This window comes from Suricata suricatta, chromosome 8 (genome assembly GCF_006229205.1).
Source record: "Suricata suricatta isolate VVHF042 chromosome 8, meerkat_22Aug2017_6uvM2_HiC, whole genome shotgun sequence".
NCBI lineage: Eukaryota > Metazoa > Chordata > Mammalia > Carnivora > Herpestidae > Suricata > Suricata suricatta.
The window spans coordinates 79,926,351-79,950,629 of record NC_043707.1 but is presented as its reverse complement, the minus strand read 5'-3'; the positions used below and the strand labels follow the sequence as shown (position 1 = coordinate 79,950,629).

The following is a 24,279-nucleotide window of genomic DNA, read 5'->3' as shown; positions in this document are numbered from 1 at the left end:
CTGGTTTTAGAGTCAAACTGACTTGCTTCCTGATTACCACTTACAAACTGTAAGACATATCTCAGAGGTTTGTTGTGAGGAGTAAGTGTGATCATGAACTTAAAGGGCTTAGCCTTCTTGCTAGTACATAGTAAGTTCTCAATAAATGGAGGCTGCTGTTGAATTATTACTATTAATAATCCATGCTCTAATTTAAGAAACTGCCTGGCATAACTGGCCTCTGTTGTGGGGTGATTATGAAAAGACCACCAATGCCGAATAGAAGCAAGGCATAGTTTTATTCACGGCTGCATGCTTTTATTACGGCTGGCCGGGCCAAACCTGATCTCCTTGGTGTTAAGGAGCAGAGAATGGCCCTGAACTAAGGGGGCAGTGAGATTATATGGACGGAACACGTCATCATTTAGTTAACCAATTACAATTCACAGCATTCCTTGATAGGCAATTACATTGTAATACACAGATGTTAGTTTTGGCGGGAACCTATCATTTTAAGGTACTTTGTCCCTTTAGAATGACCAGTCAGAGTTAGACACCTAAGATACCACGAGAGATAGTGACCAGGTGACTTTCACCTGGGGCTTTGCTTCAGCCAGGTCTTAGTAGAAGGATGGGATCACTTAACAGAATCTTGAAAAACAAGTTAAACTTCAGGTTACAATGTTCCTCATCAAGTTACATTCTTAGGGTCTTTCCAGAATCCCCAATCTTTAATTATTCATCAGAATGGGAGTTTAAACCGAACCTATATTCAGTAAGCTCTCTGATCTCTTATAAGTTGACCTAGTACATTTCATAAGTTGACCTATAACAGCCCCAGGCAGAGGCTGGGACTGCTTTCTCACCCAGCCTCAACTGTATGGCTATAAAATAATGCATTTCTTTTTCATGCTTGCTTCTGTCTCATCATTGATGCCTATGTCTGGAGTCATTAATGATTGGCCACTTAGAGTAATCGTTTCCCTGAGAACCAACTGTGAGTACATTCAATGGCACCCTCTGCAATGCAATTAATTTTTTTCAATAATATTCATCTAGTAGATAGGCCCAGGAGAAGAGAGATCCATAATGATAAGCTACCTCCTGGTTGTTCATTTTGAAGAGACTCATTAGGGACAGTGGTCCTCAGCATTAATGAAATGATAGCATCTAATTATAGAATTACAGTTATACACACAAGTGGCAGAATTAAAGGACTCACAACCTAGCAGGTAATGTCACTGTCTGCACCTTGCTGTTGCTCTTTAGGCTGCCTCCACCTTGGTCTGGATCCCATCCTTTCCTCGGGCCTGTTTTGGAAGTCAGCCATCTTCTGAATGCTGGTAAAAGCCTAAGCTATAAGCAGCTTGCTTTTTGGTAGAACAACTCATGCCTGAGAAAGTTGACAATGATTTCAGAATTTCTTTTAATTGAGTTTTTAATTACAACACAGTAAATATCCCATTCATATGTAATTTTGACAAAGATGACAAGCAATTTCATATTCTTTGGAGATCATTTGACAAGTGTGGGAGCCCAAAGTTAAATACCAACTGCCTTGTTTTTTGGACAGGAGTACCTGACAACCACTTATTCAGGGAAGATCGGGAACTGGAGCATCTGGATCTCAATAAATTATCTGACAGAACAATCCAAGTGCTATAACACAAGCTGCTACTGGGAATGTAAATCTGATTGGCTGACTTAGAATCTCGTTTTCCTCATTTCTAGTCCACACATTATGAATTGGTATACTGTATAGCCAATGGGGTTTTGGACAGGTTTTACCATAAATAATTTTTTTCTTTCTTTAGACTATCAGCACAACAGATAAAATATACAAATAAGTTCTTCTAAATTGCAAAGCTTAAACTTGAGATGGGTACCATGATTCTCTATTCTTTTTCTCCTTTGGCATTTGCTTAAGAGTTCCAGAGCCCACGCCCAGAGTCACAGAGCTCTAGAACCACAATTAGACCAAAGAAACTGCTGCCTGCCAAAGAGCAGAGAATCCGTCCAACTGGCCCCTACTGGCACCTCCCACAAGCTTTCACAGGCCATTTGCATGGCCATTACAATATTCCGAGATCCCAGATGAAGGATCTTTTTCAACCACAGAGCAGTTGTCCTTAGACTTTGGATTTCGGAGACCAGGAAATAAATTGTTCATTGGAGTCCTACTAAGGATAGTCACCGTTTTATTTTACCAATTAAAGATGTATAACTTTTTTCCCTTTTTACTTATTTGTTAATTTGTGAATATCTATTGAGCACATACTATCTGCTCTTACTGAAGTATGCCCTGGGAATGCAATGAAAAACAAACCTAGACATAATCTATACCCTCAAATATTTTACAGTCTTGGGGAGAGACAGTTATTAATAAATTACACTAATAGTTATAAATTCACATTGAGATAGGGACTATGAAGGAAATAAATAAAATGGTTCTCTTAGAGCATGTATCACATTAATTTTATACAGACAGAAAAGGTCATGGAATCCTTCTTCTTTAAGATGTGCTGGCAGAGGTTCTCCTGGGTGGCTCAGTCAGTTGAGCATGGGACTCTTGGTTTCAGCTCAGACCATGAGCTCATGGTTTTGTGAGTTTGAGCCCCGTGTGGGGTTCTGCACTGGCAGCATGGAGCCTGCTTGGAATTTTCTCTCTCTCCCTTTCTCTCTGCCCCTCCCCCATTCACACTGTCTCTCTCTCTCTCTCTCTCAAAACAAATAAATAAACTTTAAAATTGTGGTGGGAAGTTTGGAGGCATCTTTGAGCTTGCTGAGTGGACACCATGAGCAAAGCTTATCCTCTTGAGATAAAAACATTTATGGACAAGAAATTACCAATGAAATTGAATGGTGGCAGACACGTCCAAGAATTATTGCAAGGGTTTAATTCTTTTTTGAATCTTATGATAGATGAATGTGTGGGGATGGCAACCATGGGCAACAGCACAATATGGGAATGGTGTTAATATGAGGAAATAGTGTCATCATGTTGGAATGAGCATTAACAATGAGTGTGTTCACCACAAGAAACCAGCTGCTTCTGAATATCCCCTCTTCATAGCATATGTTTTACTACAGTATAAAAATCAGGCCATATTCATTTTCATATTAAACTTTTTGTTAAGTAAACTTTTGTAATAGTAAAAAAATAAAATAAACTTGTGCTTGGATTCAGTAGGTCTCAGACTATACAGGGCCTTGTAGACCATAATGAGGATTTTTAATTTTATGCTAAGAGTAACGGAAAGTAATTATTAAAGAATTTTAAGCAGGATTCGTGTTTTTATGAGAATCCTCTGGATGCCACTGGACAATGGACTGGAGGGAAGAAAGAGGGGAAGGAGTGAGATCAGGTGGAATGGAATGTCGGTGCTGTAGATATGATTAGTGTGACAGCCATGTGATGATGAGACATTGAATTTGAAGAATATTTTGGAACTGAAATTGCCAAGACTCATTGATAGACGAGGGATGAGGGAAGGAAGAGAGAGGTATCGAAGATGACTGAATATTCCTGGCTTGAGCAACTTGCCATTTCATATACCATTTACCAAGATAGAAGGAGCATGAGAAGATCACTTGGAAGCAGAAAGGGACAGTCAGGGGTCCCTTTTGGGGCTTGTTAAATTTAAGGTGCAGGCAGATATATGAATCAGAAATTTGGAGGAGTATTTTGCTGCTAGATACACATTTAGGAGTTGTCAGCATATCCATGGTATTAAAGTCATGGGAGTAGATAAGATTTCAGAGAAATAAGCGTTATGGAACTTAGAACATTTTGAGGCTTGATTCAGAAAGGGAAATCTTCAGAGCATCTTTATATGAAAGGGATGACACTTCAACACCCACAAAATGGGAAGAACATAATACCCAGGACATTTCATTGCATGAGATCCTCCCTCCATTGTCCTTACCGTTCCTATTTTGCTTCAGACCAATCAGATGTTTGTCATGGAGCAGCCATTGCAAACCACTACTCTAGAGTTTCTGCAACTGCTTTGGGTAGAAAGGATCTCATTCTGCTGGCAGAACTTCTTATCCACTCCTGGTTTCACTTGCCCTCTTAGACTCTTCAGACTTAAAAACACTTCTAGGGTTGGGATGCCTGGGTGGCTCAGTCGGTTAAGCATCTGACTTTGGCTCAGGTCATGATCTTACCACTCATGAGTTCAAGCCCCAAGTCGGGCCCTATGCTAACAGCTCAAAGCCTGGAGCCTGCTTCAGATTCTGTGTCTCCCTCTCTCTCAACCCCTCCCCTGCTCCCGTTCTGTCTCTCTTGCTCTCTCTCAAAAACAAATTAACATCAAATAAAAATAAATAAATAAGCACTTCTGGGGTTTCTAAACCAAAGTAGTTCCACAGAGTAGCATAAGATCCTACAATATGACATCAGTTCCCTCCTATCCTGAAACACAAAGTCAGTTACCGCCTACACACTCTGTGGCATTCCTAAGTCAGAGGGCTACACTGCCAATTGTAGTGTAGTTATATGTGTGCATCAGGGTGAATTAACACTTATATAGTCATCTCCTCCTTCTGGCCATCATAGTATGGCATCCATCTTGGTGCTTTTTGCTAGTGGACCTAGTAAAGGTTTCTGAATTATCTCATCACAATGTTCCAGACAGCCATGACCGATCAGATTGAATGTGGAAGTTATTGTAAGGATACTATTAGCAACAATAACTATGTATTGTCATACTTGTAACTATTATTAATAGTAACATTCTTAACACTTTGTTCATGCACTGCACTAAGGGTTGTCCATACCTCAATTTATGTAAGCCCTAACCACAATTTAGAAGGTTGGTTCCTACTTAGAGATGAAGAGGCAGAGGCTGAAAGATGGATTTCCCAGGTGGACAGTTTATTATTGTTTTTACTCTGTATGATAATAACATGCTTTATCTGCAGTGGTGGAAACTCGCTGGGACTCTATACTTTTCCTGTTCAAACCCTCAGCACCTAATAGTGCTTGGCACATTTAAGGTGCTTGTTAAATATTAAAGACGATATATACTCTATAGTGACAGAACTCTTTTGAAAGCCGATAATTGTGTCTTTGATGATTTAGAATCTCTCGCAGTTTCTAGCATAATTCTCAACAAATATTTGGAAGGTTGAATATGTGGGTTTAAAAAGGGCTAAAAAACTCCTGGAAACTAAGAAGGTTCTGAGGCAGCTGCTGGTGGAGGGATTACCACTGGAGGAGGATTAAGAAGATCCGTCACCTAATACGCTGTGGCTGCAACTGTGGGTCTGACTCTTATTGAAGCATTCTTATTCATGACCCGGGTGGAGAAAGGAAGAAGCTGCTCATTTTTGGAATTCACTAATAATTCCAATTTGGAAAGTATCATGAGCAGCTCAGGCAACAGAAATAAAATGCAAACAACCTTGGAGACTTGAGGTGTGTAGGCTGGGAATAATAACTTTGTGAGCAGTTGAAAAAGGCAAGGCAGTGCATTCACCTGGGGGAAGAGAATCCAAACACAGAGCTGTTCTCAGGGAAGCAGACGCCAGAGTGCAGAGATGCCAAAGTAGGCCCAGGGGGCATGGTGGTCTGCAAATTAAATTCAGGCCAGCCAGGCAGTCTGGCAGGATGAAAGGGAAGGCCAGGCTGAGGCTGCCTGTGCAGAAGGGCGCGGAATAACAGTTCCTCTGTGGACACTTCGGGCTGAGCAGCACCTGGCCCCACAAGCTCTCTTCCCACCACCTCATTACTGGGGAAGCGCAGGCAATTTGGAAGGAGTGCAGAGAATAGCAACAAGAGTGAATGAATTCAAGAAAGGACGTGGATGAAAGATCAAAAGAATTAGATAGCTGTAGTTTAGTTGCAGAAAGCTAAAGGGAAGAGGAGGGAGAGGCCTGGAAACTCAAAATAAATATCCAAGTCTACTCTAAAATAACCAAGTGGAAACTTGCAGAATACCCATCAAAATGAGACTTTTCAAATGAAAATGGACATTTTCTTCCAGCCATCAGCTCCTTGCCTAAACTGGCACTCCGCCTACCCAGGTGCTCAGTGAATACTGTCTTGTAAAGTAACCTTCGTTTGCCAAAAGAGCATAGGATCCAGGAAATAGACGGATAGGAAGCACATTAGAAAATCAGTCAACCCTTTCCACCCTTTCCTTAGTGCCTGGTGAGGACAGGATTAAAGGAACTAGATTTCTGTTGTGTTTTTCAGGTCAGACTCTTTTCAACAATGACATTGCCTCTTCCCATTCAGATAAATACAGAACAAAATAGAAACCTCTGGAGCTCAGGGAATGCCTAAGACACAGTTGGCTAGCCTTTGGTTAAATCCTATCATTGCAGTTTCCTTTATGTCAAGGGGACTGGGGAGGTGCTAATTTTTTCCCCTCCCAGGCGGTGGAGGAAGTGAGTAGTGAAAGCGGTACCTCTGGACTAAAGGTGGACTTCACGGAGTTCGCTTTTAAAAGGTCAAACAGACAAAAATCCAAGTAGATGGGTTAGGGGTTAATTTTTTGTTTTCTAGAAAGTAGTCTCTGAAAACCGCAACTACCTGGCTGCTATTGAGTCTGTCTTTGTCTTCAGATCATTAACTCCACTGTTCTTATTCTGGAGCCCGAGATAGTCAAGTATTCAGCCAGTTGCAAAGCAATCACACACCGGTTATTAAGCTCCAGCTTCAATGGACTCCTTGTCTTCCTCAAATACCCCCACCCTCTGAAACATGCTGTTCCCTTCTCTGCTGGGTTTGCTTATTCACCCATTTCCTTGCCCCATTCCTGCTTTCTGCAGGGCTGGTTCCCTCTCCTTCCTCTCTTCTCAACTTAAATGTTGCCTCTTCTAGAAGGTATCTGGAATGATTTTGCCTCCAAATAAGAGGAACTCTCATTAGTAGTGGCTCCAGCCAGTAGATATTAATAACCTGCTAAAAACAAGTTCAGAGTAAACAGTCCCGTCCAAACCATGGCTCAGCTATGTCATCAGGGACCAGATCCCATCACTGCACTCCACCCACCACTGCCTATGGCTTCCATCTGCATCATCTCCGGATGTCTGGTCAATCTCCCGCATCACATCCATGCTGCAGACAGAATAACGTGGGAGGAGTTAAAGAAGGTGAAAGGCTTTTTTTCTTAGTGAGGCTCTTTGCCTTTTTGTGCAGAAAGGGCCACTGTCCTCAGAGACCCCTAACTCTGTCTAATTAGTTAGAACTGTCCCACATGCAAGAGAGTCCGGAAACCAATGCTAGCTTTCCAACCTCTGTAGTAGAACAAGGCCAGAAAAAAGGGGGCACATGGATAACTTTCAGGTAGCCAAACTTCAGTGACTGCCACGGTGTTTGCTTGGCTCTGCTTGGTTATTCTCTCATAGTTCCCTACTTCTCTTCATGGCACTTCTCATGATTTGTAGATGTACATTTGTAATCCCACTGGAATGTGACATATGTTCTTTCCAGGCCTGGCTCTTTTACCACTCTTTCACCAGAACCTAGCTTTGTGCCTGACAAATAATAATCACCTAATAAATATCACTTAATTCAGAGGCTAGTTGGCTGCTAGAAGAGAAGAGAATATACCTCGGAAATCATCATATAATCACAGCCTCCCAGGAAGCTAGTATTCTGGCTATCAACATTTGATTTTCACACTGCCTCCTTCTATATTTATTAAAAAATATTTCAAATATAAGGAGATATGTATATGTGAAAGGAAATAATGAACCTTCCAATACCTGCCACCGAGCTCTACCAAATTCACAGATTTTGCCAGAGGCCTTTGAGGTCTGTTAAGATTGTTGTTGAATTTAAAAACAAAACACCTCAGATGCAGTTGAAGTCCCTGTGTCCCTTTGCCTGTTTCTCTGCTCCCAGTTCTGCTCCTGCCTTTCTCTGCCTGGAGGCAACTGCTGCCCTGAATTTGTGTTTACCTGTCTGGTATGTGTTTTTATAGTATGACTGTCTATTTACATCCTTAAGCAATATAAAACTATAGTATGCTATAGTATAGTATTTATACTATACAATTTATATAAATCCTAAAGTATTATTCTCCAGCCTTTTAAATCTATCTTGTTACTGGTGTTTAACCATCATTTTGCATGTAGCAGTTTCACAGTGTGAATATACACAATTCAGTTACCCATTTTTCTCTCAATAAACATTCATATTTATCATTTACAGCCTTTTCCTATTATAAATAATGATACTTACAGTTAACATTCTTCAACATATTTCCTTGTCATTGGTGTGAGGGTTTCTTAGTGTAAAGTGTATACCTAGAAGTAAAATTACAAGGTTAAGGAGGTATATGTCTTCAGTTTTCTTTGATTTTGCAAGAGTGTACTACAAAACATTGTGCCAATTGATATTCTCATGAGCAGTGGATGAAAGAAACTATTTCTATACTTAATACTTGATATCAGGCTCTGAGTTTTGTCAATTTATTGATAAGAAGTAATGTCACATTTCACAGAGATCAACACATATATGTTAGATTTATTCTTAATTATATTTTAGTTATGGTTGTGAATGAGGTACTTTTTAATATTATTATTCTTGAATGATTTATTACTGCTCTGTAGAAATCCTGCTATTATTTTTATGTTGATCCTGTATTTAGCCACCTTACTGAACAATTAGTGTATAGATACTCATCAATTATTTATATAAACAAACCAACCAACATAAGTAGTGTTGTTTTTATCTTCCAATATGTATCTCATTTTATTTTCTTGTCTTACTGTGATGATTGAGACTTTTTAACAGCACTAGAATAGTGATAGCAAGCATCCTTGTCTTATTCTAACTCTAATGGTGACATTAAGTTTCATTGTTAAGTTTGATCCTTGCTGTAGATTTTTGATAAATAATAATGATTAAATTTAAAAAGTTCCCCTTGAAAGGAGGAGGGAGAGAGAGTTGGGGAGAGAGAGGGATGCAAAACTTGAGAGACTATTGAATGCTGAGAATGAACTGAGGGTTGAGGGGGAGGGGGGGGTGGTGGTGGTGATGGTGGAGGGCACTTAAGGGGAAGAACACTGGGTGTTGTATGGAAAACAATTTGACAATAAAATATTATGGAGAAAAAAAATTAAAAAAAAATAAAAAAATAAAAAAAATAAAAAGTTCCCCTTTACTTCTAATTTACCAGGATTTTAAACATAAGTAAATGTTAAGTTTCATTAAATAGTTTTTGACATCTGTTGTTTACTATGGGTTGTTTATTCTTTAATTTGTTGATTATTAATATTGCATAATGAATTGATTTCCAATTTTGAAAAATCTTTTCATTCCCAAGATAATACACATTGGTCATCAAGAGCGTTTCAAGGAAACACCAGGGTCTTTTCCTGAAGGACAAGAAACTTTAACATTTTTGACCAATTAGTATTTTGATTTGACTTCGTGTACGTTTCTTTTTAGATCTGTGTGTATTTGGCTCATCATTTCCTTATTTCATTTTTTTGGATTTTTTATATTTAAAACAATGAAACATGTGAATGTTGTATAATAGAAACAAAATATATGCATGGGGAGAGAGAAGGAAGATGGAAGTGTTAGCTCTGCTTATTTTGGACCATGAAACGAAGAGATGGAAGAACTTTCTATCAGCAGAATCTCTAGGGCAACTTGGTTGAGTGCCATAATCAGTCTGTTTCCTGAGTAGGTGACTCACGCTGGCCATTTGTCTAGAAACCTGGTGACACCTGTATCTAGTCATTTAAGAAACAAATCCTTGATTGCTCCAGGTAACTGGGAACTGCTTGTGAAATAGGAAGGCTTGTCTTCCTTAAAGCGATCCTGGTAGCACTGATGTGTCTGGTGATGGAGAATGCATCTGCTCTTATCCTCTGAGAGCCACTTTTGGTTTTGCTCTGTTTTTCTTCATCTTTGGTAATTGCATCATTTTTGAGACTTACATACATCTAAAACTTTTTGTAGTTCTAATACTCAGCAAAGGAACTACATTCTGCTCAATAATTAGAGCGCTCATATTTTAAAAATTATTTCAATATAATTGCTCTTGGTGGTAAAAATACCAGTTCATTGTAGAAATAAGGTTTTGATGGTTGTCGAACAGTCTTGTTTCTGAATATCTGTCCTAATTACATGCACATACTCATACAATTACTGTATTACCGAAAGGACTGTATACAAATAGTGGTAATAATGTGATGTCCCGGTCTGCTGGCTTTAAAAAAGATTTCAGAAATTGATTAAAACATTTAATGTTGGTTTTTAAATCAAGGGCTTGTGAAGCAAATGCCTCATTCCACTTGGAAATACGTTACAAAGAGAATGTTCTTTTCTCCTTTTCACTTTATTCTGTAGAACATAGGGAGAAAGATACCAAACTCCTGGGAGTTATCTCCTTGATTAACTGTGAAGTAATAAACATAGGAAGGCAGCAACAATTCATGCAGTTGGGTACTAAATCTCCACCTTTATGGCCCACATTTGCTAACTGTCTCCATATTTGACAGATAGAGTGCATCTGTGAATTTTAAGCTTCTCAGGTTACAGTTAAGATATGTAATTAGATTTCAAGATATACATCTTACCCAAAACTTCTGCTGGGGGAGGGGGGAAGCCAATTAAGTCAGGTTTACTAAGCTTCAAAACAAAACTTCAACTTGACAATGGATGAAAGAACTAACTTAACTAAGGAGAACCCTCCACATGGTGCATGTTATTGCTTGATGGAGACGCTGTGTGCTCTGGGACATAGACTCTTACTTTTCCAAAGGCTGGATTCAGGAGGTTTCCTTGGTTAATAAAGGCAGTTCCTTAAGAGATACAGTTTGATGCGTGGGCAGGTGGCAATTAGTATTTTTAACATTTGTTTCATACAATTTTCTAAGCATTTATGCTCATTGGAAGAAAGTTAGCCATCTGAGAAACTGTCAAACAGGCCAATGAAAAACTACTTCAATGCTCTGAAGCAAAAATACATTCCAACTATGTAAAAGTCCGTGAACTTCCAAGGACTAATTTCAGGTTAGAAATACTTCCAATAATCATAATGACTGACAATAAAAGTAACTAATATTTCCTGAGCAGGTATATATGTAAGCTCTTCCTATATATTAAATGAGCATTAACTTAATTATACTCATGAAAAGCATACGCAATAGGTATTCTGTCATCTTATAGTTAGAAATGGAGGTTTAGAAAAGTAGAATAATTTTCCCAAATTTATCTATGGTCTCCCTTGGCAGGTTAAATCCTTTCTCCTCTGTGAAATGAAAACAGACTAGTTGATCTTGGCAGGTTAAATCCTTTCTCCTCTGTGAAATGAAAACAGACTAGTTGATCATTGCTTTTTATAAAATAGCTTTAATGCCCTGAAAAGTAAAAGGTTCCTTGAATCATATAAGAAGAGATTTCATGAGGACAGTAGAAATCTCAGCTCATTAGGGCAAGCATACTTTTTATTGCTCACAGACACAGGAAATGCATGTGGGATGAAGTTACTATATACCATCAAGAATATAGTAACCTAATCAGGGAGATTTAAAAAATGCATCAGGAATTACTTGAAATAATTAAAAAACAAAATGTCACAGAGGCAAGGTAGGCAGATACTTGGACTTGAATCCTAATTCCTCTGGACTTCATTTGTATCAACAGCTAAACAGTGGCAGCAGCGTGGCCAACCACTTCCCTTAAAGGTTTCTTCCTGCTCCCTCAAAGAGGTGGGGAGCCTAAGGAGTACATACGCACAGACCAATTTGGAGAACACAGCCAGTGCCGGCTATCAAAGCAGAGTTGGGCAGGCCGTTCAAGATCTCCTGGAGATGAGGTTGGAACAAGATCCGAGGAAGGTGAGACATAGTGACTAGTCTAGAGGGGCTGAGGGATATTCAGATATGGGGGTAAAGGTAAAGTGAAGCTGTTGATCAAAGTGGAGATAGAGTGAGAAAATACCAGGTACAAAGAAGGGTGCAGGAGTGACAGATTAAATAAAATTTTCTAAAGTAGACAGGTCAGGAAAATTGAAGGAATAAGTTGATAAAGCACTTTAGGATTACCAGTGATCAACTGTTTTTTAAGGCCCTGTGTGTCAGAACAACAGAATCAGAAACTCGGGAGTAGGATGGAGTGATTTTTTAAAACAGATTTATTGAGATACATAATTCACATATCACGTATTTTACCCATTTAAAGTTTACAATTCAGTGTTTTTAGTACAAACTGTGCATCTGTCACCATGATCAAATTTAAAACAATTTTTATCAGCCCCCCAAAACTGTGCCCATTACTAGTTACTCCCCAATATCCCCAATTCACTGCCCAGATCTAGGCAGCCACTAATGCATTTTCTGTCTGTACAGATTTGCCTGTTCTAAATATTGCATATAAATGGAATCCTATAATAGCCTTTTGTGACTGGCTTCTTTCATCTAGCATAATGTATTTGAGATTCACCAATGCTGTATGTAAAATGTATCATCACTTCATTATTTTTTATAGTGGAAAAATACTCCATTATGTGGATATATACCTATACATTTTATTTATTCATTTATGAGGTAATGAGCATTTGTATTATTTCTATTTTTTGACTGATATGAATAATTATGCTATGCACATTCACGTACAAATTTTGTGTGGACATATGTTTTCATTTCTCTTGGATATATACCTAAAGGTGAAATTGCTGGTGCTAAGTCTATGTGAAACATTTTGAGCAATGACCAGATTATCCTTCAGAGCAACTACACCATTTTATATCCCCAGCAGCAGTATATAAGAATTTTAGTGTCTCCATCTTTGACGACACTGGTTATTACCTTATCTTTTTGGTATTAGTCTTCCTAGTGGGTGTGAAGTGGTATCTTATTTGGGTTTGATTTGCATTTATGATACCTAATGATGTTGAACATCTTTTCATGTGTTTATTTTCGATTCATCAATCTTCTTTGGAAAAAAAGTCTATTCAAATCCTTTGCCATATTTTCATTGAGTGTCCTTTTGTTTTTGTTATTGAGTTATAATAATTCGTTATTTGGTCTAGACAGAAGAATCTTATCAGATGTATAATTTGCAAATATTTTCTCTCCTTTGTTATTGCTGTTTTTTTCACCTTCCTGGCAGTGTCTTTTCAAGAACAAAAGTTTTTAATTTTGATGAAGTCCAATTTACATATTATTTACCTTGTCCTTTATGCTTTTGATGTCATATCTAAGAAGAATTTGCCTAAGCCAAAGTCAGGGATATTTACTCCTGTATTTTCTTTTACCAGTTTTATTGTTTCAACTTCTACTTAGGTCTATAATCCATTTTAGTTAATTTTTGTGTATGATGTGAGGAAGAGGTACAACTTCATTCTTTTTCATGTAGATATGCAATGATCCCAGCACTATTTGTGGGAAAAACTACCCTCCCAACAATGAATTGTATTGGTCCTGTTGTCAAAAATCAATTCATCATAGATGCATGGAGTAAATTTTGAAATAAAAAAAATGTGAGCCCTCCAATTTTTTTTCTTCTTTCACAAGAGGGTTTTGGCTACTCTGGATTCCTTAATTTGCCATATAAATTTTATGATTAACTTATAAATGAGACATTGGCTTTTTCAAACTAAGCAGGTGATTCTAATGTGTAGTCAGGGTTACAAATCACTGATATAGATCTGAGAAACGCAAATAACATTTACTGATCTACTACTATGCATCTAGCTTCTGCACTGGGTGACTTACATTTCTTTTTCCTTAAATCATTTGATCCCCTATGATAACATTATAGGACAGACACTATGATCTCCTATTATCAGTAATAATTCGGGGTCAAAATCTTGTCCATAGTTAGTTGGTAGTGATGTTGATATTTAACTTAGTTTTTGCATTGACTATTCTAATTCCTTACCCAAGAAATGTAGATCAGATAGGCTGGAAACTAACACTGACACACTTGTGGCCTTTGTATTATTATAACATTCTTGTTAGAAAGAAAATAAATCAAGTTGGTGTGGTATGGATGAATCATAAAGCTATATAGGAAGAACATGACAAAAGACGAAGCTTCTTAGGTAGGAGGGGCCATGATGTCTCCCAAATGACAGATTGTGATAAATATTTCATGTTCTACAGAAGCATTTTAGGGGGGCAGTCTGCTCAGTTTTTAATAAAGTTAAATTTACTTAAAATACTTGGCTTCTGAGACTCTTTTCTTTACTGGAATGTGCATCTATGTAAAACATTCTTGTTAAATTATGTAGAGAAAGTATAAACATTATTTGTTTTACCTTTTACTCTTCTGAATAATAATAGAAAGTTTAAAACCCTATGTAAGTCTCCCAAAATTGTTTGTTTTACTTTGCTAGTTCATGAAGCCCAAGTCTAGAAACCAGTACCATACAAAATAGTGAGATGCTGAAGACAATTTTGAGTATGAACTGAAACCCTTAGGTTTATATATAAGAAAGATCACCCTTTCAACAAATGGTCTTAAGACAATAACATATCCACATACCAAAAAATGAAGTTAGAGTCCTGTCTCACACAATGTACAAAAATTAACAGAATGGATCACAGACTTAAATGTAGGAAATAAAACTTTAAAATTCCTGAAAATGGGATGCCTGGGTAGTTCAGTCGGTTAAGCATCCAACTTTACCTCAGGTCATGATCTGGCAGTTTGTGAGTTAAAGCCCTACATTGGACTCTCTGCCGTCCCTACAGAGCCCACTTTAGATCCTCTGTCTCCCTCTCTCTCTCTGCTCCTCCCCTGCTTGTTTGCTCTCTCTCTCCTCCAAAATAAATAAATAAATTTTATAAATAAATAAATACATAAAATTCCTGAAAGAAAAATATGAGTAAATATTCATGACTTTAGATTAGGCAATGGTTTCTTACTCTCAACACCATAAGCACAAGCAACAACAAAGGCAAAAAGTAGATAAACTGGACTTCACTAAAATTTAAAACTTTTGTGCTCGAGAAGAAACTGTCAAGAAAGTGAAAAAAACAACCCACAGAAAATAGAAAAAGATAATTGCAAACTATATACTTTGTGAGGGATTTGTATCTAGAACATATAAAGAGTTACTACAACTCAATAACAAAAAGTTAACCTATTTAAACAATGATTTGAATAAAAAAAGGATTTTCCAGAAAGATACACAAATAGTCAATAAGCACATGAAAAGATGTTCAACATCATTTAAGTATTAGAAAAATGCAAATAAAAACTACAATGAAATTCCACTTCATAACCACTAGGATGGCTGTTATCAAAAAGATAGACAATAACAAGTATTGACTAAGAAACTGAAACTCTCACATATGGCTGAAATGTAAAATGCTGCAGCTACTCTGAAGAAACACTGGTACTTCCTTAAAATGTTAAACATGGAGTTGCATATAATCGAGTAATTTTACCCCAAGAGAAGTGAAAACATGTTTACACAAAACTTGTACATGAATGTTCATAGCAGTCTTATTCATATCAGCTAAAAACTCGAAATCCAAATATTCATCAAATGATAAATGTCTTTTAAAAATATGGTATATACATACAATAGAATGTCTCTCAGCAACAAAAAGTATGGATAAATACTACAAAATGGATGAACATTGTAAACATTATATTAAGAGACAGAAGCTAGTCACAAAAGGCCACTTCTATGAAATGTCCAGAATAGGTAAATCTATGGAGAATGAAAGTAGATTGGGGCTGGGGCAGGAATGAGGTGAACTGCTCATGGGTGCAGGGTTTCCTTGGGGCTGATAAAAATGCTCTGAAAAGTAGATTGTGATAATGATATGCAATTCAGTGAATATACTAAAAGACCACTGAACTGTATACTTTAAATGAATTAATAATCTGGTATGTGAGTTACTACAAAGCTATTAAAAAGAAAAAAAAAGATTGTTAGTGTCGATATGGAAGACAGGATGTTACAGACTGACACTGTAGATAAGGAAATAAACCAAACAGGTGTTGATATAATCCAAGGAAGTGACAATAAGCTGGGCTCGAACTAACAGTGGAAATCCGGACGGTACTGTGGGGACAGGTGCAGGATCGGGAGGTAACCAGACAAACTAACTCAACATCATCCTTGATGGGTGGCAACCGTCGATTTATTTAAAAACACCCAGAGCTGAGGCCTCTGTCATTAGCTCCTATCCTCCTTTTTAATTAATTATATTGTTTAGGGTCAAAATTTGCTTGTCTGCAACATTCACCCATTGTTTTAAGTCTGCCTCATAATAATAGACCTGTTGCTTTAAGTTTTGAAAATTTTGTTTGTTTAGTAAATGATCAGGATCAGTTATGGTTTATAGGTTTTACAAAGTGTCTGTACAATAAAAGTCAGGGAGGCTAACTCTCAAATTAGAAATTTACATTTGGAAAACTGAACACTTAACCTGACGTGCAGATGAAGGGATCGAACCCTCTGTAGTGTTGGACCAGCTCTCTCCCCATGACTGCATCTGGGCTGTGCAGAAAAGGCAGAGTAGCCCCAGCAGTGTGTGGGGCTTTCACTGGTGGCCTCTCTTCGGAATACTGAGACGGGACTGAAATATTTAACACCACTGAAGAAAAATGTGTCCAGCAACATGGCTGTATCAAAATGGGAAATCAATTAGTTTTCAATCTTGTTTGGCAACCCTCTCACTAAACCTGGCAGGCAGAAAACCTATAGAATGAGAGGAAGGGATGTTAGGCCTTGAGCCAAAGATGAAATTAAATCTTTGTTGGTCCGTCTACTTTAAAAACCTGCATCCCTTTCTGTGTGCCGTCAAAGGGAAAGACAGATGTCTGGAGCATTAGAAGTATTACGGAAGTCAAGCTGATTGTTTCCATCATGTTCTTTTATATGTTGCTTTTTTCACCCATGCAGTTTTCTCTGATTTCCCCAAAGGAAGGCAGTACTTGGGATTTCAGAGTCTCAGCAACACCCTGATGACAAAGTTAGGCTTATTTAGTAACCAATTTAACTTTCATATGCCAAAGCAGTACAAATAATAACAATAATAACAATAATAAAAATATTTTACATTTATTTAGCATGGTACACTTACAAAGCACTTCACATACATTGTCTCATTTAATTTACCCAGTGGAGAAAACTGTGCTATTTAACTGTTCAATATATATTTAATTTTATTTTATTATGAAAAAATATGAAGCAAAAAGGTTTTTTCCATAGGAGAATAAAGGCCATAGTTTTTAGCATAACTTTTATGGCAATGCTGCCTAATGTCCTTTCTCCCTTCTGGCCCCCAAAGATACTTTGGCTTATACTAAATGTTCCTAATACCTTCACCAGGGATAGAGAGTAGCAGTAATTTCTCCCATTTTGTCGAGGAGGATCCATTGAGCATCCCAGGCCCACAGAGGCATAGACAAGAGGCATGGGGTGAGCATATGATGAACTTGATCACATTTCTCCAAAAAAGACAGTCAGAGAAAAGAAGTAGGGTATCTACTTCTCATCTGATAGTTTGCCTCTCATTAGACTGTAGACTTAATCCTGCAGCCTAGGTTCTTATAGATAACTTACTGGGATGAACTGAGCACAAGAATTTTCACATAAAGCTAATAAGGTGTGAGCCCCAGGTTCCATGACTTTCATGAGTCCCTTTTCAAGGTAAAGAGCTCACAGAAGAAGGAACTGAATCTTCAGGTCTCCAATAACTTGTAATTTTTTTTCTTTCTAAACATTTACTTTTGTACCTAATCAGTAGTTGTAATTTTATTTTTTTTAAAGGTCTTCCCTCCTCCCAATCATACAGGCTGGAGGCCTCATGCCACCCGGACCCACTCCTGCAAAGTACTTGATTCAAACTAATACCACAGCAAATGGCTTCAATATTCTTAGCAAGGCCAGATTGGGATTAAATGCCTAACTGGTGGTAGATCCACTGGTGATACAAAACTGGTGAGATCAAAAGATAACACACCAAATTCAAATATGGCAAACTAAATGCCACGTCTTTATTTTTCTGAAACTGATCTAGTCTTCAGGCTCATATTCTTCATGAGTAGTGGAGAAACTTCAGCTTGGTAGTTCTGTTTTTTTCCTTGTTCTTTCCATTTAAAATACTCCTTTCCAGGAAAATGCTTGAGCTTTTTAGAATTATCCACCTCCCCCTTTCTGTTTGTTTTGTAAATGATCAGGATCTGTTGTGGTTTCTAGATTATATAAATGTCTGTACAATATAAGTCAGAGAGGCTAATTCTCAAATTAGAAATCTATAATTGGAAAACTGAACTGTTAACCAGATGTGCAAAGTTGGTGTCTGGCTAGAGGGACTGGGGGTGGGGGTGACCCTTGGTCTTGGTATCCAAGGGCAGAGGGCCCCTCTGGTTTCACTGATGGTGCCAGTGTTTGTTTGTTTGTTTATGGGCTCTCACTGGGTAAACTTTTTTATTTTTATTTGTTAAGTGTTTATTTTTAAGAGACAGAGAGCATGAGAGGGGTAGGGGTACAGAGAGAGGGAGACACAGGATCTAAAGCAGTCTCCAGGCCCTGAGCTGTCAGCACAGAGCCCGACATGGGCCTTGAACTCACTAAAGCAATCTACACATTCAATGCAATCCCCATCAAAATTGCACCAGCATTCTTCTCAAAGCTAGAACAAACTATCCTCAAATTCGTATGGAACCACAAAGACCTCGAATAACCAAAGTCATATTGAAGAAGAAAACCAAAACGGGAGGCATCACAATCTCAGACTTTAACCTCTACTACAAAGCTGCCATCATCAAGACAGTATGGTATTGGCACAAAAATGGACACATAGACCAATGGAATAGAATAGAGAACCCAGAACTGGGCCCACAAATGTATGGCCAATTAATTTTTGACAAAGCAGGAAAGAGTATCCGATGGAAAAAAGACTGCCTCTTTAGCAGGTGGTGCTGGGAGAACTGAACTCACAGACCTCGAGATCATGACCTGAGCCAACATTCGATGTTTAACTGATTAAGCCCCCCAGGCACCCCTCACTGGGTAAACTTTGTGGGGGCTTGCCAAGCTGGGAACAACATTACTACAGCTGAGAGCATGCCCTCTTTAAAGCTTAACACACATGCCATCCTCCTCCTGCTTCCAGAATACAGGAGAAACTTGAGTTGAGGCAGTTTCTGGATAACTAAGCAAAGGCCATTTCACTCTGTGGGGCCACCGCTGAAGTCTCCTCCCAAACGCAACCACAACACCCACTCCGTACCAGGAGACGCCAGGACACATGCCTTCTCATTGGCTTCCTCTACCTCTCTCTGTTCTCTTCCTACAGAAGAATTCCTCAGTGAAAGAGGAATGCCCCTCCTCCTGCCCCCCCCCATCCCCATTTCTATTCCTTTCTTGAATGGGATTCCTTTACGTCATATCCCTCTCCCTGGAACAATAAACCTCAGCTGAAGTTATAGAAAGAATGGCCTCTCTATGTTACGGAAAAAACACAAATAAGCCTGATTTGTGCTTCAGGCCTGGTTCTTGATGTGTTAATTAAAGCTAACAGATTTTAGAAAATCCCTTTCATTTTCAACAGAAACAGTTGTTAAAAACTATTGTCTTGCTGCTTATGCCAAAGATCTGGATATCCAAAGCTCTGAATATCCAACTCTCCCTTTACCTTTACAATCCTGCCCTAATAATTCTAATCTTCACTGGGCCAAATGGATGCCTCTGGAACAATGTGGGGATGTGCACAGAAGACCACAGAAAGAAAAAACCAGTTAACATAATACAAAATTACTGTCTCTACCATAAGCCTATTAAAATGTATTTTTTTCAAAATTTTTTGAAAGAATTTATACTTTTTATTTATTTTTAAAATTATTCCTCAACGTTTAGTTTTGAGAGAAAGAGACAGAGTATGAGTGGAAAAGACACAGAGAGAAAGGGAGACACAGAATCTGAAGCAAGCTCCAGGCTCTGAGCTGCCAGGACAGAGCACGACACAGGGCTCGAACTCAGGAACCGTGAGATCATGACCTGAACCGAAGTCAGACGCTTAACCGACTGAGCCACCCAGGCTTCCTGAACGTACTATTTTAAGCAGTGTATATTTTTATTTGATTTAAGGTATTATTCTAAGTGACAGTTTGGTACTCTGATACACTTAGAAACTGGTTGGGTAAATACATATTTAAATTTAACAAATATGACTTCTATGGATAGTAGATGTTAGGTAATAGTGAGTGGCAGGTGCCGTTTGCATCCTTATCCTTGGAGGTTGAATTTCAACTAGCAAGGCTTTCCCAAATTCTATCCCAAAATAGTGACATGCTATGTATATGTGGCTGTATATCTGTATATCTCTCAGACATGGCGTGATATATACGGCAGCTTTCAAAGGGACTTGGCTTAACAACTTGGAGATAGAGACCAATTCATACTCAAGACACCCTAACAATAGAGGGACGATGGCAAGAACTTCCTAACTGGTCTTCCTGCATCTCTCCTCTCTCCCTATAGTTTATTTTCTACACAGAAACCAGAACCTTTCTTGGAAACCTAGATAACCCTCCGGTGACCTCTCATTTTTCAGAACTCAAGCTCTTTACAGAGTCCCAGCAGGTCCCCCACATCCTACCACCTGCCTCCTGTGACTCCAGTCCAGCCTCGCTGGCCTCCTTGCTGTGCCTCCAGCCCTCCTGCACACCCCGCTTCAGGGCCTTTCCAATGACTGGAGGAGTCTTCCCTGGGAGCCTCCGTGGCTCATACCCTCATCTCCTTCACGCCCCTGAATGTCACCTAATCAGAAAGGTGTTGTTGGGCCACCCTGAGTGAAGTCCTCTCCCTGCCTTACACAGCACCATTGCCTCATACCCTGTTTTGTTCATCCTAACACTTCTTCGCATTGTCAGAATTCATTTTCTCTCTTTCTCCATTGGAAAGCATACTCCATGAGACAGGATCTGCTTTATTTATTGCTGAAATCCCAGCTCCTAGAGGAGTACCAGTCCCAACGTAGACTGTCAGTTACAGTGACTGACTCATCCCAGGTTGCTTAAAAATGTCTCAGTTTTAACAGAAAATTTCCCATCCTTGGAATCCACTCTGTCCCAGGAAATCCTCGGCTGTTGGCCACCCTACTCTCAGTAAGTAGTTGTCAAATTGAAAGAAAGGGGAAAAAAGAATAAAGACAGGGAGGGTTGGGTTGGGGGGGGAGCTAGGAAGGAAAGGGGGGAGGGAAAGGGTAAAAGAGAGAGGGAAAGGATATTAATATTTCCCTATTATATATGTGGAAAGCCAGAGAAATATTTTCGTATTGTTTTCAGGGGATCAAATTAAATATGTTTTGTAAAGCAGTGGGACCCTCTTGTTCTTGGTTTTGATGTTTCACAGTACCATAACACATCTGATTGGAATTTCAATTTCAGGTTTAATATACTATGCAAGCTGGTGGAGGCTCTATAATTATGCATATTCATGGGAGCAATCATGCCCTTACTTTTGATATGACTGGCAAAGTAAGGTACTAACAAGAGAACAATAATCAAAGAAACAGGGGGAGTACCAATTGTTATTTACTTATGACATTTTACTAGAAAAACTGAAGCAAAATGAAAGACTGTTTCCAATGATGTACTAAAACTAACAAAACAATGTTATAAAATGCCATTTTTTCTTTCCCTTTACACAATAAAACATTTTAAAGCTGCACCTCTGGGCAGCCACTCCACCAGATGCAGTAATATTCAAATGTGAAGGTACTTAATAATATTGCAGTTTTAATTTTTAATTCCTTTGATATTTCAAAGATGTCCTTTGAACAGCCCAAATCAAATCAAACTGGTACTATCTCTTGTGAGTCCTTATACTATGGTCCCAGGAACCTACTGGTTTCTCTTCAGGGTGAGTTTCAGTTATTTACTCTGACAGTTCTTCAGCCTATCTAGGGTGGGCGTATAAATTTGTTATCAGTTGTGGAATGTAATAAAGGAAGATCTGTCTTCCCACGCTTGGAATTGTCCATTGTGTATCAGGGCCACAGACTCTGTATTGAGTATCTGTTTCCTGTGATCTAAGCAAATAACTGTGTACCTGGGTGCCTCAGTGGTTGCATCTGTATGATAGAAATAAGGTTCCGCCTCAACAGGAGAAGAGAGGCGTTAGAAATCAAAGCAAGGGAGAAAACACTAAACTCAAGACAGAAGTCACATCTTACTGTTTTGTATCACCAATGCCTGGCAGAACACCCAACTGACTTACCGTGGGCGTTAGGAGGTCGCTTACCTATTATGTCATTCCATCCTGCAAGCCAATCTGTGCAGCAGGGGCTATCACACCCCACTTGTTCAGCTCAGAGAAGTCCAGTGGCTTGCCCAAGATTAGACACCAAGTACATGGTAGAGGCGTGGTTCAAACCTTGCCCTTCCCATTCTGGCCCTCATTCCAGAACACCTGCGCATTCTCTCTAGTCATTGAGTTGATTTACATGTGAACCATTTGACATTGTTTTAACACACCAAAGCGTATCTACAGATGTATGGCAGGTTTGTGGCTGAGTCTGCTTCTGTATTGTGTGTGTACTTTCTTCCTGACACTCTCTATGCAGACCATCTCTTTCCCAGCATGAGAATGTCTATAAACCCCGTGCAGTCACATTGTAATTTGGAATCTCTACAGGAGCTGACTATATTGAACCAGTGCATGGATTAACACCCAGTTCAACACACACAAAACCATTCCCCACCCCCACCAGCATTTGTCACCCAACCAAACAATAGCAGACTGAGGTTCTACACTATGGAGAAGGGGCGATGGAAGGGCATAGTGGAAATACCGACACACCATACATTACTTAGTGTGCAGGTGCATTAATGAGCCCTTGCCTCAAATCCCAGGTTTGCCGAGAGTATCACCGCAGAGCCATCTCGGGTGTGAGTGGAAATGCTAGTAGTGTTCATGCCTGCACTAAGCATTTCCTGGAACCCATCACAAAAGATTCGTTTTCCAAATGGATTTTGTTAATTTAATTGATTTGTTCTTTTTGTAGCTGGAAACCTAGAGGGAAATTGAGAAGAATAAATGAGTGAAACTGGTCCACGGGGTGCCTTGTGTGTGGAAGCATCCTAGGCATTCTGAACGGACCTGGATGAGACCCACCTGTCAAAGAATCTGCTGCACATTTTGCAGAAAAAAATAACCCCTTTTGCAGCCGTTGATACACTATTCTCTAGGGAAATGAATGAAGAGCCATATACTACTGTCTCTAGTGCCCAAATACATACTTGTTTGAAGTGAAGGCAGCTAAAACAATACAACAAAAAATAATAATTTCAAAAATATTACATTTTCCTTCCAAGACATATTTTGTTTTATTTGATAGCAAAACAAGTTCAGTATATGCAAGGAAAAAGAACTATTCCCAGACTGAGAATGGATTTCAGGTTGGCAAAAATGAATTAATAGAGACACTGTGAGTCATATATTTAACCCAGTACATGGGCTGCCAGATTAACCTTGTGTTAGCGAAGACAACTAAAGAAAATTCTGTGTTTGTTCTGCTGCAAAATTAGCCCAGGCAAATCAAAACAAGACTCCTAGGCAAATCAAAGTGACATGTTCAAAATAAAATCAGGTTAATATGGGTTGCAAATGCAACTTTATTAGCAAGTCAACTTTAAAAAAAGTGCAGTCTGGATGTGAAAACCTGATTGCTTAAAAAAAAACACTCCCAAATAATTACCGTCTTAATAGGGCTACAATTAAAATCAGGACAGCATTTCGGGAGCTTCTTCCTACTTCTCATCCTGTCCAGTATTTATGGCTACAGGTTAGGCTGTACCCCCAAATATCATATTTCTCACCAGAAGCAGCACTAAGTAATTGGGAGCTGCAGGGTTTAATGTTCAATACTGAGTCATTTTGATTAGACCCATATTTTATCAGTAGTGCTGTTTGTATCAGTGATTTTTTAAGCCATGAAACTTCTGTGTTCTTGTCCATAAAATAAAGGAAATCAGTTTCTTACGTCTACTTTTCTCTTCAAGAAGCAAGTGACTTGGTGTCTCATCCAGGTCCAGGTGGTATGAGACACCAACCATTTCCTGTGTGACCCTTTGTGTAAGGAAGCAACAAAGTTACAGAAGGGCTGGGCCGTGCTCTGAATTGTGGAAGTAATGGATCTAATTTAGATAGGTAATTCAGCCATTTCTAAGTAGCATGCACTCATGTTGGTTGAGCTAATAATGTCCATCTGAAATCAATATGAAATTTAAACTTTATGGAATATCTTTTTTTAATAAATATAATTTATTGTCAATTTGGCGCACATACAACACCCACTGCTCATCCCAACAAGTGCCCACCTCAATGCCCACCACCATTTTCCTCCTCTTCCCCA

At 38.8% G+C, this 24,279-nt stretch overlaps 1 protein-coding gene and 1 pseudogene across 2 annotated transcripts in view; both read left to right on the top strand.

The window, feature by feature from the left end:
• The window catches only part of ST6GALNAC3 (ST6 N-acetylgalactosaminide alpha-2,6-sialyltransferase 3), a 516,687-nt gene that overhangs the window by 424,889 nt on the left and 67,519 nt on the right, over positions 1 to 24,279 (top strand). The gene's annotated exons all lie outside the window — the stretch shown is intronic.
• LOC115299541 lies at positions 2,775 to 2,989 on the top strand (annotated as a pseudogene).